Raw genomic sequence first — 6,272 nt, forward strand, 5'->3', positions numbered from 1 at the left:
ATATATATATATAGACCCTGTCCCAAAAAAGAAAACACAAAAAGAACATGCAAAATACTATGAACACTGGCACCCATAATTGTTAGTTATTACTGTGTTTTTCTCCCCAGTAATTCTCCTAGCTCTCTAGGTCCTCATACCCTTTCTCTCCAGTGTCCTCACCCTTTAGAGTCCCCCAGGAGCCCTCACTGAGTAGAGACATCGGCTCATCCATCGGCTCATCCAGAAGATTTTCTCCCCCACCCCGAAGCACATCTTAATGTTTGCAGTGTCTCCCATTGGCTTTCTGGATGCCGTCCAAATCCCTGCAGCGGTGCTCAGTTTCCCTTCAACTACTGCTTTCTGGAGCTCTGCCAGCCCCATCTCTCTTCACCCTCACCTGTTCCTTCTGCCTCTGCCCCTCTATGGAGCTGTTTCCCACACGGACGTCACAGCTTGTCTCCCTGCCTCCTGGTATGAGCGGCACTGCTTGTTTGCTCCCACGAGGAGATGAGCGATGGCTTCTAACACTGCTCCTACGAGTAGCGCTGGTACTGTTGCTGCTGCTGCTGCTGCTGCTACCACCAGCTGACCTGAGTGTGGTGCTGATTTTTTCCCAAGAGCTGTGCTAAGCACTTTACACTATGTGACTCAGGGAGCTCATTTGTACAGGTGGGAGAACCTAGGCACAGGGGTGGGGCTTTCACGAGGTCACAGAGATAGACAGTGTCGGGGCTGAGTCTCCACCGGGCTCTACCTGACTCCACTGCTTGCATACAGAGGCTGGAGGATGGATGGAAACTGGGGCTACTTGGCCCTGAGTCTCCCAGAGTGAGGTCGAGCCGCTCCTGTGAGTCAGATGGTTCCAGGCTTGGTCAACTCTTACAAAGGTTGTTCCTTCGCTGGACAGCTCCAACACCTAGCAGGGACTTCCCTATACTGTAGGACGCTGAGACCACATCTGTCCCTCATACTGGCCCAGCCTGATCCTGGCTTCAGGGGCACCAGTAGAAACCAAATCTCTCTCCAGAATCTGAAAGCACTTGTGCCTGGCCCCGTAGTCATGCCTATTGGAATGTTAGGCACTTGTTAAGGGTCAATTAATCCTCACCGTAGCCAAGGGAAGTAAATAATAGCACAATCTACTCTTTATAGGTGAGATATCTGAAGACCAAGAGTCTAAGTAATGTATCCACACACATAAAACTGGTAAATGGCAGAGCTGAAATTCAAATCTACATCTGGAAAACTTGAAAACCACTTTATTATTTATTTATTTATTTATTTATTTATTTATTTATTTATTTATTTATTGTCACCCTATGTAGTTCAGGCTGGCTTTGAATTCACTATGTAGCCCAGGCTGGCCTTAAACTCATGGCGATCCTCCTGCCTCAGCCTCCTGAGTGCTAGGATGGCAGGTGCGCAATACCATGTCCAGTTTAAAAACCAGTATCCTTAATGATTATGTTATGCCTTCCTATTTAAGTCCCACTTGTAGTCTATCTTCTCTGGCAACATCTTCCCAGTTCCCTCAAATATCATCCCTGGATGCTTTGTGTCTTTGCTCCCACTGGCTGCTCTCTCTTTGGCAAGTTAATGACCCTCTTAATGCCACGGCCTAGAGCAGATGGAGTCCCAGGTTTGGCCTGCCATGACATTTAATGAGAGCTCTTGTCTTAGACATGACATTCTAGGGACAAGAGAAAATGAGGCTGGGCAGTGTGGCTCGCTCTCAGTAACCCAGGCTATCCTGGTGGCTTCCATCTGCCACTCTGTCAGGAGGGCCCACTTGGCCTTTGTCCAGTGACTACTCATCAGCCAAAACCAGACCACGCATCACATGTGCTTACAAGTTCCATTGCCTTAGGATCTCAGCAAACCTCAGCCAAGTGTTGGAGTAGAGAGCAAAGACAGTCTTGGTGAGCAAAGGCATCCACCCTCCAAAAGTATTACAGGAAGAAACCAAGGGGAGATGCTGTCAAAGAGATTTAGAGAAAACAGGATACCAGCCCGGCAGAGCCTCCCACCCATGTAACTACAAAAATGCTTGCACCCATAACTACTCACATGCTCACACCGGGAGCCATGCTTTTAGCCAAGCTGAACAAATTCAAGCCTAGCCCACAAAATGTTTGCCTCTCCTAAAAGGTAGTGGGTAAATCTTGGCCTGTGGATCTTAAGCCTCTTTCTTTGAGCTGGAAGACTGAGTTTTATAGAAATTGTACCTGTTTGGGGCACAGTAAATACTTGCCTAGGCAGTGACACTGCTCCTAGCTCTCAGTCCTGACCCAGTCCCATCTGTGGCTCTTGCATGCACACAGGGCACTGTCCGAAGCTTGGGGTGACTCCCACCCCCCAGCCCTGGTGACTTACCCCTGGCAGGGTCTTCTGCTCGTGCAGTGCACTCTGGGCCTTGAGAGCAGAGTCCCGGGCGCAGTAGGTGAGGAAGGCACAGCCTGAGGAGGAAGGGGCTGGCTCAGGGATTTTCCTGAATCCCCAAATATTTTCTTGGAAAGATCCCCCCTAAGCTGGTAAACATTGGTGTACTCTGTTTGAAGCCAGAACACTGTTTCTCTGCCTCCTGTTTTTTTCTGCAGGGAGTGTCGTCTCAGGCCTGGGGACCTGCGCCCCAGGCTCTGGTTCTTTCTTCTGTGCTGTGGCCGAATGGCCAGGGAATATGTGGGCCCACACAAGGCACATGCTCCTGCAATCTTACATTTCCCTCCCCACTGAGTCATAGTCCTGCTGAGGTTAACCTCCGTAAGCAGCTTTGCTTTCATCTTCAACCCAGATGCCCCCCCCCCGCTTTGGCTCCAAACTCAGGGAGTCTTCCAGAATCGGCCCCAGTTCAGTTTCAGATGAGAGGGTCAAGTCCGGGACCTCACAGCTCCTTCCAACACCTTCCTCCTTCAAGAGTGATGCTGAGGGATAGGAAGAAAGGTGGGAGCTTCTGGGGACCCCCTGTCCTACTCATGAAGCTTGATCTGCCCACTCTCTAAGGGGTTCAAAATAGGGCCTCTCAAAGGGTTCTTGTGTCCCAAGTCTGATTCCCATAAAAGGACCAAAAGAGCGGGCAGGGAAGCAGTCTGAGTTGAACCAAGGATCAGCAACCTACTCCTCTTTGTTCAGTCTCAGAAACTGGGAGCCCGCTAAGAAGCACTGGGGATGGAATCTCTTCTTTGCAACGGTCATTGATCACCCATTCGTTGAGAAAATATTGAATCCTTATTAGAAGGCATTATGATGGGTTTGGGGATAGAGAGGCAACAAGATGAATGCATTCCCTGCCCTCATGAAAATTAGATGAATCATGTGGGGGGCGGACTTTGAGTCCAAAGGGATAAGGGCTATCTCAATGAAGACACCAAGTCTTCAAGAACAAGAATATGAAGTCCTCTAGCACCAGGTAGCAAAAGGACAGAGATTGTTTCAGGTAGCAGGAAGAACATGCATGAAGACTGATTTAAGAATTTAGAGGGCTGAGGATTTGGCTCAGTGGTTCTGCCATCTGCCTCACAAGTACAAAGCTCCAAGTTCAATCCCTGGTACAAAAAAAAAATTTAGAATATTGGGACTAGGGGTAGGGTGTACATCTGTAATCCTGACACTGTAAGAGGATGAGGCAGGAAGATCACACCTGAGAGCCCAGCCTAAGTTAGCAACTTAGTGAGACTGTCTCAAAATAAAAGAATAAAATGATCTAGGGATGTAGCTCAGTGCAAAGGCCCTGGGTTCAATATCCAGTACTTAAAAATGATAATAAGTGTGCTGGGAAATAGAAGGCTGGTATGGTTGGAGGCTGGTGAATGGAGTGGCTGGTGATGTAGTCAGGCATCACAGATCTCAATCTGATTTTAAACTTTTTCCTGAAAGCAATGAAGAGCCACTAAAAGGTTTTAAGGAGGCTTGTGACATGATAAGATCTATATTTTTTAAAAGAGCCCTTTGAGTGTAGGATGGAGGACTGAAGGAAGAGAAAGTAGATGTGGGAAGCTATTAGGAGCTTGGTGCAATTTTCCATTTAGACCTTGGCAGACTAGAAAAGCAAATGGGAACATGTTTTCTGGAGTCTTCTATTAGGGTTGCCTCCTCAAGATGGGGAGGGGTGTTATCTGCCATTCTTTGAGTCAAACTCATATCACATTGGTAGGGAACCTGAAGCCCAGGGAGTAGCAGTGGTAGGGCAAATTTGGAAGTTTCTAACTCCAAGGCTGGGTTGTTTTCAAAGCTATGGTTGTTTCCCTCAGTACCTAGACATCTAGCTTTGAGGTGTCACCTTTGCTGGAGAGAGGGTGGGGACAATACTGACTCAGAGACCCTCAGTAATCATCTTGTGTGGTGGTACTTGCCTCTGAGAGGTACAAGTTAGAATGGAAATAAATCACCAAACACCTGATTCCATTTATATCACTACTCTGTCTTCTGCCACCAAACCATGTCATCCGACATAGAAGCAGACAGAGAGACTGCATGAAAGGCTCAGGGACCCAACTGCTACCTAGAGGAGTCTGTGTGGATTGCCTGGGATAGAGAGCAGAAGAATGGAGGGACAGAAACAGAAGCATGGTTTGAGAGCCAGGCAGAAAAGGAGAGGAAAAAAAAGAGGAAAAATTAGAACTAACTGGGAGAGAGAAAGAGAGGATGAGGGAACAGTCCAGAGACCCTGATAGTGTTTGAGTACGAAGAGAGAATTAAAGGTATTCTATATACTTCCTTTATTGTACAGATAACTTACAAAGATTAGCTTTATATTCACTTGGTGAAATCAATGTCTAGAAAATAAAATGTTACTATAGGTGGATGGACAGATACGTGGGAAGTTGAGAGGCATTATAGGGACTCTGGATGATAGGATCTTGTCCTTTCATGGCCCGTGTAACATACCCCCCTCCAAAAGGGTGGAGGTTGTACCCCTACCCAGATGGTTCCAACCCTACTTTGGAAATTGTCCTAAAGTCCCTACATTAGTGGATCAAGGAACCCCAGCTCCAAAGAGGTGGCCATCTGATCCCAGCTCTCATCCCTTAGGAATGTTGCTTTAGCTGTTTCCAGAGGCCCACTGCTAAGAGAGGAGGATCATGAGGGTAGTCGGAACCCCTTCCCAGACAAAACCTTAAAACCACAGCACGGTGGCAGTGTGGGGAGATAAGGAAGTTTCCCCTCAAATTATTCCCCCTCTCCCTGTCCACATATTACATACAACTCTCCTCTGCTACTTCAGCTTAGCCTGGGCAGACTTTTCTGCATGTAAACAAGCCTCCTCCCTCTGTTCAGGAAGAAAGGGGTGTGGCTGGACAGATGGTGATGTCTGTTTCTAGCAAGAGCAGGGTGAAGATCGCCCCCACTTGCTCCTCTACAACCGGACCCACCCTGAGAGGGCTCGTGAGGGAAGGAAAGCAGGAGGCTGGGTGAGGCACAAAGAGGCACAAGAGGGGGAATTAGAGTACAGAAGAAGCATAGATTCAGCTAAAGAGAAATCAAAGATGAAGGGACCCAGGTGACAGGAGCTCCCAGCTGAGGTTGAGGGTCTGGTCTCAAATCAGAAATAGAAAATGTTGGCGCCGGGGATTTAGCTCAGTGGTTTTGCCACCTGCCTTGCAAGCTCAAGGACTCGAGTTTGATCCCCGGTACCAAAAAAAAAAAAAAAAGAAGAAGAAGAGAATGTTGGATTCTGGCGCAGGGAAGGAAGGAAGTAGGGGTAACTGTCAGACACGAGGGGCACTTGAACTGAGAACCTCCTGGGAGGTAAATTGCACTTTCTGCTCGACAGGTCTGGGTTCTGGAGAAAGGGAGAGTTTAGGTCCATGGGGTTTTAGGTTGGCAGTCTGAGTCAGGCAAGGCCTGGGGTTGGCTGGAGCTGGAGGCTAGGAAGAAGTGGTTCGAGTCCAAGATCCTGGGGTGAGTAGTTAGGCCTGGGTGGGGCGGCACCAGGTGGAGGGTTCAGGTACGCACAGGTCAAGGGTTCAGGGGATGGGGATACAGGAAAGCTAGGAGGCGGGATAAGTTTCCACGTTGCAGGATTTGGGATGTGTAAGTGGAAGAATTGTGAGGTCCACCTGAAAGGCGGGACTGCTGGCATGTGAGAGGTGGGTAGGGCTCTGGAGGTGAGAGCAAGAACGTGTTAGACCAGAGTGAGATCAGGAGAGAATCCAGGCTGGGGGCTCTCGTGGAGGAAGGGACAGGGCAGAGGTGGGCAGGACATGGACTGGTGTTGGACCGGCTCTGGGTAGGGCTGAGGCGGGGGGGCTGCGGCCGGGGCAGGGGCTGCGCTGGACCGCGCTATAATTGGA

The 6,272-nt window shown here is 48.9% G+C and overlaps 1 protein-coding gene across 4 annotated transcripts in view; it reads right to left on the reverse strand.

Annotated features, from left to right (window-relative positions):
- The window catches only part of Celf6 (CUGBP Elav-like family member 6), a 24,546-nt gene extending 22,111 nt beyond the window's left edge, over positions 1-2,435 (reverse strand). For 3 of the 4 annotated variants that reach the window (XM_033756105.1, XM_010627194.2, XM_019207980.2), the window contains exon 1: positions 2,356-2,435. The gene's annotated coding sequence lies outside the window, so the exon portion shown is untranslated. The remainder of the gene's footprint in view (positions 1-2,355) is intronic. The other variant, XM_010627187.2, reaches the window with a different exon arrangement.
- Between the last annotated feature and the right edge of the window lie 3,837 nt (positions 2,436-6,272).

This window comes from Fukomys damarensis, unplaced genomic scaffold, assembly GCF_012274545.1.
Source record: "Fukomys damarensis isolate Sample0158 unplaced genomic scaffold, DMR_v1.0_HiC HiC_scaffold_25, whole genome shotgun sequence".
Taxonomy (NCBI): Eukaryota; Metazoa; Chordata; class Mammalia; order Rodentia; family Bathyergidae; genus Fukomys; species Fukomys damarensis.